Below are 12,841 nucleotides of genomic sequence, written 5' to 3'. Positions count from 1 at the left end.
CAATTTACTACAGTGACTTTGACAAGAGCATTTTAAAAATGAAGAATACAAATGTTATTTTGTAACTTTTTTAAGGTATCACTTATTAATGTAGAACTTATTTTATGATTCGTAAAAACCGAGTTATATTCTGGAAATGAATACATAAAGAAATTTTTTAGGTAATTGCTTATTTGCTGAGATAAATTGATTTTACATCATACAATCTCATGGTCCTCAAACTGGGATAATGTATCCATAGGAGCAGGAGGCAGCGTGCCTAGAGGTACATAAAATATCAAGACAAATTAGACATATCTTCTAAAGGGTAAAATTTACTCCCAAAATAATGGGAACAATAATATTTTAAGAAAAATATTTAAACGTTATATAAATTGTTATAAAATTTCCATGATTTTAAAGATAATGTGAGGCTTCAATGATATTTCATGTCTGTGGCATCTCAGGCTCTAATTTTATGATTTCAACCTTCTTGGCCATTAATAATGCTTTGCTAGAAAATTTGAGAGAAATTATCATCATTTATGTGCCTGAGAGTTTATATCGGTATGCTGTGTTTTTGCAGAAAACTTATGAGATGAAATAATTGTGTACATATTTAAACAATTTGACCTGCCTACTCACTTTATTTATTTGTTCAATGTTAATAATGTATTTTAAATACCATACAAATATATCTTAATTACATTGTAGAAATAGTAGTAAGGCAAAATTTAGAGAACCAGGTTTGTTCTTTAATTAACTCTGGACAAGTTACTCCAGAGTGGGCTTAGGTATCCCAATTTATTCAGTGGGGGCACTAATACTGAAGCAATCTATGTAATATAACCTTAGCAAGGATAAAAGTAAATGCTATATAAAGGATCCAAAGAAAGTGTGACCGATAATTATATTTTTATTAAATAGATTCATCAGCATTTTGGCTTCTGATCAACGTGTATGCTACATATTCTGTGGGTAACATATTACCTAGATATTTGTATATTTGATACTATCACTTATTCTGGATGATATAGCGCTTTTAAAGATAAAATTTATATCAAATACGTATTACAAAGACAACATTTCAGACCAGTTTAAGACCTAGAATCCTTTGAGTGCTTGAATTTTCAGCACCACGGACAGCGTTACTGCAATAGCAGCTACTGAAAGGCTTTGGAATATCAGAAGACTAAGGAGAATTTTAATCATATACCTGGCCCCAAATTAAATGGTATTGTAAAAAAAGTAAAAGGAGGACTGTCTATCTTTTTATTTCAAAACTGAAAATAAACCATGGTTTCTTTGAGCACATAATATGCTCTCTATAACTGGTGTTATTTACCAAATGCATACCCATTATAATTTATTTTTTATTATCCCCCAATAAGATATAACTACATTCTGTAGTATGCTATAATTATCAAATTTCCTATACTGTGCAATTTGATATCTGTATACTTTGAAATAGCTTTAAAAGCTTGGGTTGACTAAAGATTTTCTAGTTTGTGTTTTAGTAAGTTCATTGTCCTGCATTAACTTTAACCCTGCAACATTTCCCACAAATAAAAACCAATAACAACAACATAATGCAGATTTCTCTAGAAACAAAAACTTATACAACTTCTCCCGAGAGGTACCCAGTAAAGACAAATTTGACATCTAAAATTATACAGAGGGTGCCAAAAAATGTAGACACATTTTAAGAAAGGAAAAAAAAAAAACGATTAAAATTGTAATACTCAATATATACCAATAACGAAAGATGAATACAAGTCATGTGTATACATTTTTAAGACCCCCTGGTATATAGGAGATACATACTACTTTTTCAGGTGGTAAACAAAGTTAAATAAGTTTTAAATTAAAAGCATGAAGTTTTTAATGATGTATGAAAAGCTTCCATTTAAATATAAGGTAAATAAATTTAACTAAACCCTAAAAGTAGGATTACAAATTTTAAAAATTCATACCCTAATGTTTCCTAAATGTTTAATTTACAGTTAATTAACGTAGTTGATTTTAAATACAGTAGAATTAGGAGCTATACACTACTTAATCAAACTTGATAAATGCAGTATTGCCAAAGGATCTTGAATGAATATGGTTCCACTTTTAGCCAGGAGATGGCGCTGTCATGTAAGATGCTGCCTTATATTTATTTATTTATTTATTTATTTTTTCAATTTAGCATGCTGCTTTCTAACAGACAGTGGATACCATCGAGTGAGTGTCAGAACAGAAAGCTAAGGCGAGAGGATGCTATGGTCTTTCTTGTTTTTTATTTTTCAGTGAGGCTAGAAAGCATGTGAGATTTTACTTTCTGTTCTCGTCGAAATTCTGAAGAACTGCATTGAAGACTATTATATTCACATATATATGGATTCTGTGCTATGATTTACAGTTTCCTTTATTTCAGGTAAGTCAATATTATTCTATTTTGACCTATCAACGAATTGTTATCTATGTTAATGAAAGCATTTAAAATAAGACGTGTGCTTTGTAGGCTTAAATTCGGATCTAAAAGATTCAAAAAATCTAAATTTAGCTGTTCTGCATTTTTAAATCTTCCTAGACTGAAATAAGCTCCAGCTCTGGCATGCTATATTTTAATATTTCTTTGGCTTTCTGGCCTTTACTGTCCCTCTGTGGCTATACTTTTGTGCCTTTTGAGGGTTAAGCTTTCAAAGTGAAAGATGGGTCTTCTTCTCACAAGGGAAATACTGCTTCTTAATGCAGTGAACAAATTGTAGCGATGTAATGAAGCAGATTAATATGGCAGTGGCTTTGCCAAAGCCCAAGGCTGAGCCTTCTGATAGCAGCCTCACAGGCTTGCCAGCATCCTAAGTCCGAAGGCCTTCTGAACCCTTCCTGCCAGGAATGATGATATGGGTTATTTATGCTTTTTTCCCTTTTAGATAAATTTTTAAGTCATTTCTTCCACATGAATGGAAGATTTATGTGTTTAAGAGACTTGAAATGATAATACAGACCCTCTCCCCTCCCCCAATGTGGATTTAAGGAGTAAACTGAAAACAAATTAATTGTTGAGAAAATGGGTTTGTCTTAGATCTTGGTGGATTTGTAATGATAAGACTATGGCCATTAAAAATAGTCAATATTTTATAAGGTGCTCACATTTAAAATTATTTTTGGTCATGTGACATTAGCTATGTAAAGAGTGGAATGACTCAGGAGCTTTTCTCTGTTTTGCATAATTTCCTCTAAATCCTCTTTTTATTATTATTATCAAATTGATAAGAACGCAATATAGAAATCCTGTGTTTAAAAGTCTTGATTGTTGTCTAGATTAATTTAAAATGAGAATTTTAAATATTTAAGAATTATTTTGTAAGGTTGTTTTTAAATGGCTCTTTCCCTCCTCTTTGGAAAGAGAGGTGTGTGTGTGTGTGTGTGTGTGTGTGTGTGTGTGTGTGTGTGTGTGTGTTGATGGTGGTGGAGGTGGCAGAGGGTGGGGGTGCATCGTGATATTTCTGTCTTACTCATCATTTTCCTATAAAGAGGTAGCTGCACTGTGTCAGGTTGTGAAAGCTTTGGGGAATGATGTTACAGAATGGTTTCAACCACCAAGAAAAAAATAATCCAGTCTTTTGACATATGGGATCTATAAAGAGATTAAGTTCCACATGTTTCTATATACATGGGCATTTTTAGAATCACAAATTTTTAGCATGTATCTGTCTCATCATTTAAAGGATAGCAACTGTGGCTGAGAGATTAAGTAAATTTCCCAGAACCACATATTAAATTAGAATCAGAGGTAAGGCTAGAACACTGGTTGACAGTTTTCAATGTCTTTCATAGCAGTAACACAAATGGCATATAGCAGATGTGCTGATACTGTGTGTGAGTGTGTGTGTGTGTGTGTGTGTGAGTTTGTGTGTCTGGGTGGAGTCTGTGAAACAGAGTTTCTTTCAGTGTACATGTTACTCGATGCAGTGTTCAACTTTCTCAGGCCTCTTGACAGGGCGTCCAAGAAAACTAAAACAACAACTATGGAGACTCTGTTTCTTAGTGTTCTCCTTTCCTCATTTGATGAGGTATATTACTCTGCACTATGCCCACGAATGATATGTGCAGTCACATACTAGCTCATAACTCTTTTCTTCTACTGAACAGAACAGACTGTCCATATAATCTGTTGACCACTACAAGAACATCGTCATGTCCTGACCTTCTGTTTTTTATTTGTCACTTACTGGGCACAGGATGCACCTTGCTTATTCAATATCTTGAGAAAGGAAAGGGATTAAAATGTGTTACTTCCATGTGCAATATTTATGGAGTACCACACACCTACCAATAACTGTCCACTGTAGAGATTGAGACATAAACAAAGGCACAGAGTTTACTTCATGGAGTTTAACATGGAAATGTGTATATACAGATAGTACCATAGCTCAAAGTACTATAAACATGAACATGAAAAGAGACGAGAAAGTGAATGAGACAGGTATATGAGCACCTGTCTTGTACCAGACTGTGTTTCGTCTGAGATTTAAAATAAGCCAACAATCACAAGTTCTGTGCATGAGTAGCTAAGAATCCAGGGAAAATGATTTTAAGAGGATATGATAGTTCAATTAAATCTTTAAGAGTAATTTGAGTATAAATAAGTAAAAATACAAAGTTGCTCATTCCAGGCACAAAGGCAAGGCAAATAAATACAAGGAAATAGGGAACTATAGGACATTACATAGGCAAATTATAGAGAATGGTAAAAATCTAATCAGATTAAAGCCCAAGAATGGTGTTTTGTTTTGTTTTTGTTTTCTGTGGCAGCCATAGTAAGGGTAATGTATTTGGCTTTCAATGTTATGCTTTTGACATACTAGCACATACTTTCACATAGAGATGTTCTATTATATAAGGTGAACATTTTATGTACAGATATCAGATGAGAAGATAAAGGCTGAATATATGGATGTATATGAAGCTGTGGCAAGAATTAAGTTACACATAAATGAATATCATTGGAGAATGAAAGTGGAGTGAAGATGCATGGGTGTAACTTTAGGTGGAGTAAAATGAGTCGGTGAAAGGATACTAATTAACTGTGGAAACATAAAGGGAGAAGTTGGAGGAAGTTGACTACCGAAACGGGGCTCAGGAACAATAGCAAACTCCTGAAGTGGTTGGTTAATAAGAGAGTAAGGTAGGAACTGATGGATTTCACTATTGGGTCGTGGGTGGGTCCTAAAACGTTTAGTAGATTTGCCGAGACAGGGTCTCAGACTGAGGACTAAATGGGAAATGAGAAAGCTGACGAGTAATTTTAGATTTTAAGACTTCTGCTAGTGAAGGAAGGAGATAAAATTGTTTACCTTGAGGGGTATGGTACTTTTGTGGTAAACTTGATTTTAGTTAGGATTAGAGAAACCTCAGCCCCTTCATAGAGTAAAGTTATTAAGTAAGTAAAGGGAAATTTGTAAAGGAAAAAAGAAACAAAAACATTGAAGTCCTGCAGGAGATAAGAGAAGGAAGGTTCAAGAATGTTTTTTCTTTGAGATGAGAAGAACGGGTAGGAAATGATATAAAGGAAAGCTGATGTAACTCACTTTAGTGTCCTGTTCTTGGAAATTAAATCCTTGTCTGTAAGATAAAATATCTCTTCTATTTAAATTAGTTGGGTCCTCAGAAAAATATATTTGTGGCATATGGACTTTCTAGAGGAAATAATTAATCCTCAGTAGCAAAACACTTTCTAGCAGTGCTGGACTAATCCTTGAATTGCAAAATAATAACATTGTTTCACATTAGGCTTATTGTACATACTTCAATTATCTAGTTCTTATTCAGAATGACCTGTTTAAAAACAGCTTCTATTTTAAATTTGCGTAGGATTAGACCAACACATACGTGTTTCCCCGAAAATAAGACCTAGCTGGACCATCAGCTCTAATGCATCTTTTGGAAAAAGAATTGATATAAGACCCAGTCTTATTTTAATATATTTTATTTTATTTTAATATAAGACCGGGTCTTACATAATATAAGACCGGGTCTATAATATAATATAATATAATATAATATAATATAATATAATATAATATAATATAATATAATATAATATAATATAATACTGGGTCTTATATAAGACCGGGTATAATATAATATGATGTAATATCATATAATGTAATACCGGTCTTAAATTAATGTTTGCTCCAAAAGACGCATTAGAGCTGATGGTCCGGCTAGGTCTTATTTTTGGTGAAACATCGTATCTATTATATGTTATCTAGTTTGATTATTAAGGTCTGGTTCACCAGCATCTGAGTTAATTATTCAATCTCTGGCCTTTTGCTTCCTGTTTCATCAGTATTTTCACAAGGATATGTGAAAAGAAAGTCCATTTAATTACAAAGAGAAAAGAAAGTCCATTTAATTACAAACTTCCCTTAGGCAAGCTAACCTCCTTTATGAGGCTTCCTATCAGAAGTTCTGTCTCTCTTTCTGTTGACAGTTCCAGAATCCTCTTGTGTCTTTCCTAGCGCCCATCTCTAGGCTTGCCTTGCACGCACATGCCCTGGAATGACAATGTGAGACCTTGAAGAAGATACAGACATGATGAAGAATCCCATTCTTCCACTGATGCCTGTGAAATAGCTGCTTTCTCAGATCGGATGAACTCAGTTCAATTCAGAATTGGTTAGATAGAAATACCACCTCCTTGTTTCTATACCTGACTTTAGCTGGGCTGTATGGCAAGCCTGACATGTTAGCATGAAACAGGCTGACTCTGGGCAACATTGTAAAGGCAGACTTCTCCCTGCCCCTCCGTGTCCTTCTCTCCCCACCTCCCTTCTTCCCCTGGGAGTTACCTGTAGATGTCCTCCTGACTACCTCACTCAGTTACCAAACTTTATAAATAAGACTGTGTTTATCTAGCTTTAGTTCCTCGTTATTAAAGTATTGAGATCCAATTTAAATGTTATTTGTGTTTCTTTTTAATCTGTTGTTAGGAAAATTTTAGGTTATTATTACCAGCAATAGGACTCTTAACCCTTGCCAATTCCAAAACTTGATGCTTATTTGTCTCCATGTTTTCTTGGCCCGCAGTGTGAGCGCTTGGGGAGATGTGGATGGGATAGCTGATGATCTGAAGTGGAAACACTAACTCAAGTTTAATTCTGTTAACAGCTGTTGTGCACCAACACGAGGGTCATGGACAATGCTTAGCAGGAGAGATTCTGAGGTAAATGATAATCGTACAGCAAACCTAGGCCACCACCTCTCTGCTCAGAGCTCTTTCAAAGGGAGGGAATACTATGTTTGGTTTTGTTGTTGATTCCCTTTGTAAAACGTTTATAATATAATTTTCTAATTTTGTAATAGGACATAGAAAATACAAATCAGGCCTTAGAATGATATTTTTCAGATTTCTGCTCTCAGCAAACACACTAGAAAGTATACATTACGATCTTCTAAAATTTCTTTTGATCATTTTTTTAACAAAGGTCGCAAATACTTTTTAAACATCAGTTCCAAACCACTTTTGGATACTGCCAATAGAAAAAAAGTTCCCACTACTTTTCCTGATTTTATCACTTTTTGCTGTATAAATTATTAATGAATTCTGTTCAGGGTGCTTTAAATACTGATGATAGTTACAAACAAGTTTATTTCAAGAGGAAAGCAATTAGGAAAAAATTAAGAGATTTTAGTATGTATTTTGCATTTTTAAATACTGTGGATTTGGATTTTGCCAACAGCTACTTCATATGTCTATTATCTTTAGAATACAAGTTTAACATGGTCTCTTGTTTAAATAAATACAATAAAAGTAAGATTTTTGAAAAAAATTGGTTTGCTTATGTTGGTGAAAGATATTGCTTTAAGATTCAAAAAAGAAGAGTGATAATGCCTATGAAAGCAAATAAGATTTTTAGTTATCAAAATGTAATTTTATACTATATTGGTTTTAAGGAACATTAGAATCTTATATGCAATTTGTGGATGACAAATATCATTGGCAATATAGCGATGCGTATTGAAATATTATTTCTATATGGGAACAGATGGCCTAGTGAAGAACATGAAACGAAGTCATATTAAAACTGAAAAGTAAAAACTACTGCCTTATCTCCCTGTAATACTCATATATAGATGTCATCTCCCCCTTACTGCCTTTGGGTTTAGAGAAATCAGAGGTGGGTGGAAGCAGAGGTGGAGGTGGACTTGGCAAATTTTTCCTGACAATATTCCATTAAACCTTTAAATCCAGATCTTCATTTGGATGAAAATATAATTACTAACTACATTAATAATAATAAACTTCTATCATGTAATGGCCTTTTGTTATTTATGAAAAGTTTTGGAGAAATGGTTTAAGAATCATGCATATTTAAGTATATTTTACCTATCTGAATATGTTAAAAGGTTTTTAAGGGTAAGAAGATCATAATTTCAATTAACTTTTTGTTTCTACTTGCTGAAAAATAATTTTGTACTGGAATACAATGATTGTAGGAGGCAATCACACTCAAGAAGTGCTTTGAATTGTTTATATTATTATTATAGTTCAGAATATTAAGTCTTGTAGTGGTATCTAGGCTCAGTTGGGATTATACTACACTTTCAGCATGAGCATGTCTTGTTGGTATTAAGAAATAAGTATGCAGTTATGTGATTGTAAAATTATGCCCTGCTACATGTTGTAGTGGGTGATATGTATGGAACAACTAAGTCCTTATGAGGCTCATATGAAAGATAGTGGATTGGTTGGAATATTGTGAAAAAAGAGAGAGTTTATAAGATAATGATTATGATTATGTCTCCCATCTCTGAATAACTGATATCAAAAGGTAGAAATATCTAAGATATAAAGCAAACCAGTCAGGGGGCAGTTGTGATAGTATCTGTATCAACCCAGCATTACTAGCTAGGATGTTTTTCTCCTTTTCTGTGTTTACCCTGGATTGAGCAACTGAGGTGGCCCAGGAATTGTTAAACAGGGAGATTGTGCCAGAAAAGTGCTCAGACTTACACTCGCTGTTTCTTGCATCAGTGATCTAGAGAACCTAGTTGTGTAGACATGGTGACCATAAATTATATAAATCACATTACCTAATTTATCTAATAATTTCTCTAGAACAACAGGAGTAAATCAAGGCTGCCCCAGACCAACTGCGAAGTATGGTTACCCCATTTCTAATAGTTGGAAGAGAGGTAAGGCAGAAAAGGATTATGCCATATTTTATATTTGATTAGTATACCCAGATAAATGGTCCACAATTTAGTTGCAGAGGTGTCAGAAAGTTAAAATGTAAAATGGCCCATCAAGAGCCTGAAGATAACACGCCCAATTATTGGCCTTTATAAATCCACCAGCTAAAATCTCTAGTGACTCTTATTGAATCCTTAGTTATATCACCAGGAATGACCTAACTCCATAAATTTTGCGCCTGACTTCTTACAGAAGTCAACTTTCTGCAGAAACAACTGCTTTCGTAAATATATGTTGTTATTACCAACCTAGACTCCGAAGAAGCAAGAGTATGGGAAACCCTTTTGCACTTGATATATCCTATCCACAGGCTTTCAGGAAAGCACCTATGCTGATGGATTCTTGCACTAGTCCTATATCCTCAGAGTCATAACTTTCTATATCTCCAGAAATTTTAAGGGTAAGGTCTCACTTAAAAAATAATGTGTAGATTGTGTAGATGAAAAAAATTGTGTAGATTAAAAAAATAATATACACAAAACCTAATATACACAAAACCTATGAGAATTTTCAATTCTGGAAACTCAGTAAACTAGTGAACGTGGAAGACCTTTACCAACATCTCGAAACTCTAAATATAACCAATAAAAATACTTCTTAAATATATAGTTATGCTCATATTAAATAAAGGGAAGCCTCCAGTATTCAGAAATAAAGAGATAACTAAAATCCCCAGCAGTAAACATGAAAGCTGATACAGGGCTCTGGGGAGCAGAAGGAGGTATATCATATTAAGAATAAGATCTAAATTCCCAGAGGGATTAGTTGTAAAGTATGGAAATATGAGGGTGAGGCCTGGAACTTTGTGATATGGGGAATTGAAACTGAGAGTCTCTGTATAAAGAATAGAGCCTCAAAAAGTTGTATTCTCACTGAAATAAGAATTAGAAAATGTAATCTGCTGATCCAGGAATTTAAAGATACTTGTCTCTGTCCTATCTTTTAGGAAAGAAAGTAATTTAGAAAGAATTAAAACTCTAGGACTGCATCAAGTGAACTAGAATATGGATATAAGCTATTCTGTGAAAAGAAATTCCACAGTGTCAAACCAATATCTTTGAATACTCGGCAGAAGCAATTGTAAAATAAAAGATTTTTTTAAAGATTTTTTTAAAAAATTAAGGTAAACTCACAATAAAAATATGCCAACTACATGAGAAATAAGCCATTATAACGGATATTCAGCAGACATAACAAAAAAGTACATAGAACCAGCATCTCGTGAACTTCAAGTAATAAAATAATCTAAGATAAACTGTAAATAAGCATGTTTAAAATGATAAAAGTGTTAAGGAATAAAAGTAAAGCACTATGAAATAAGAATAATAAGATACTGAAAAAAGAAACCAAACAGAAATTTGTAAATGAAAATGATAAGAATTAGCATTTAGAACTGTATGAGTTTAACAGATTAGATACAGCTGAAATAAGAATTAAAGGTTTCTAGATGAGGATTTACCCAGAATGCATCAATGGTATTCTTGGTGTTAAAAAGCGTGATAAGTAGAATTAAAAGGTTCAACAACACCAAAGAGATATTCTAGAAAGAGATCATTAAGATAATGGGGGAAACTTGATTTTTGAAAATATAATAGCAGAGAAAATTCCAGTACTGATTAAAGACATGTTTTCTTGGATAGGAAAAGCATAAAACAGATGATGAGACTTTCTATCTTTACACCTAGACAAAATTCTCTAACCATTTGATAATTTAGTAACAAAGGTGCATAAAGTAGGAGCTGTTATGTGGGTTCAGTAAAGGAAGCCAAAAGTGAGAGCGAGAACATACATCCAGCTGAGCAGGCTAGGCAAGAGAGAACAATTGAAGAAGACCAACAGCAAAAGGGCCAGAAATGGAAGGAAGCCCATGTGGATCAAATGTGGTGATTCTGGAACAAATTATTTGAAACTGCTCATGATTTTATAGCTGACCAAAGCCTAACTAAAACACTCAACGCGACAAAATGAGACTGGTCATAATTTTGGAAATGGATTTATTTGACTTTATATATTTGTTGCTTTAAAAAATTCATCATGACTTCTTTTGTCACATTTGTTTTAGATTATTACAAAAAAAGATAAAATACGGCACAGTGAAAGACTCCTTTGTACCCTATACTGATCCCATTCTTATCATTTCCTTCTCGGTTAACAGCTATTTTGAATTTGATGTGCAATCTTTACATTCATATTTTTAAATTATACTCCATACAACTTGTACACACATACAATATGGAGCACTGTTTTATGCATTTAAAAAAATTATACAAATGGTATCATACTATATTTACATATTTTGCTTTTTACCCTAAACATGATGTTTTTGAGAATTGATCATTTTGATATATGGACATATAACTCAGTTATTTCAATTGATGTATAGTTTTCCATTATAGAAATGTATCACAAATTCATAATCTCATAATGATGGATATTTGGGTTATTACCACTTTTTGTTTTTACTATTATAAACAATACTTCTATGAACATCTTTATATATTTTTCTTCTTCTACCCATGATTTTGTGTAGGTAGGTCAATGGATTTCAAATACACCCTATGTAACGGTTTTGTCCCTTTGACTGTAGTCCAAATAGTTGGTCAATAGTCCAAATTTCCACAACCAGCATAATAATAGCTGTAATCTTTCATTTAGAGAAGGCACACATCCATTATAGTATTTTGGAGAAAAGTGAATGGAAAAATTCTTAGTGTTCATATGAAACAAGACTTTCGATCTTTTTGATTCAACATTTCCACTTCTAGCTATTGGTCTTAGACACTACAGTAGACACTACAACATCGTTTGTAAATCATAAAAAAAACCTGGCAATGACCTCAATATCTATTTATAGAGCTCGGTTTAATCAGTTGTAGTTCATCTACATAACAAATATTATATAGACATTAAAAATAAATTTAGACTTTCATATACTGATATGCAAAAATGAAGTGATAAAAGCAGTTTTCATGATACTCTGTATGGTATTATCTGTAGAAAAAAGATAGTTGGGTTTTGTTTTTTTATCCAGCCAGCCATTCTATGCTTTTTGGTTGGAGAATTCAACCTATTTACATTTTGAGTAATTACTAATGTCATGTTATTAATCGTTTCTGGTTCTTGCATAGTTCACCACCCAGAGTCAGTTCTCCTTCCATAACCATATATTTGATCCCCTTTACCCTCATCTACCACCCGCCTCCCTTCTTACCCTCTGGTAACCACTAAACTATTGTGTGTCTATGAGTTTTTGTTTCTTCATTTGCTTGTCTTGTTCTTTGTTGTTTTCAGTTTTATATACCACGTATCAGTGAAATCATATGGTTCTCTATTTTTTTCTGTCTGACTTATTTCGCATAGCATGATAATCTCAAGGTCCATCCATGCTGTTGCAAATGGCATTATTTCATCTTTTCTTGTGGCTGACTTAAACATAAGATCTGAAACAATAAACTGCACAGAAGGAAACATAGGTACTAAATTTATGGATCTTTGGTTCAAAGAGGGTTTTATGAATTTGACTTCAAAGGCAAGGGAAGTAAAAGCTAAAATAAAGGAATGGGAGTATATCAAATTAAAAAGCTTCTCTACAACAAAAGAAACCATCAACATTAT

General features: G+C 33.3%; 1 protein-coding gene across 4 annotated transcripts in view; it reads left to right on the top strand.

Annotated features, from left to right (window-relative positions):
- The first annotated feature begins 2,183 nt into the window (after positions 1–2,183).
- LOC117025712 (sodium channel protein type 2 subunit alpha) overlaps positions 2,184–12,841 on the top strand; it is a 125,379-nt gene continuing 114,721 nt past the window's right edge. The window contains exons 1-2 of one of the 4 annotated variants that reach the window (XM_033111802.1): positions 2,193–2,398; positions 7,141–7,195. The gene's annotated coding sequence lies outside the window, so the exon portion shown is untranslated. Of the gene's footprint in view, positions 2,399–7,059; positions 7,196–12,841 lie in introns of all 4 variants that reach the window. The other 3 variants (XM_033111804.1, XM_033111801.1, XM_033111806.1) reach the window with 3 other exon arrangements.

This window comes from Rhinolophus ferrumequinum, chromosome 8 (genome assembly GCF_004115265.2).
Source record: "Rhinolophus ferrumequinum isolate MPI-CBG mRhiFer1 chromosome 8, mRhiFer1_v1.p, whole genome shotgun sequence".
NCBI lineage: Eukaryota > Metazoa > Chordata > Mammalia > Chiroptera > Rhinolophidae > Rhinolophus > Rhinolophus ferrumequinum.
This window is presented reverse-complemented; position numbering and strand designations above follow the sequence as displayed.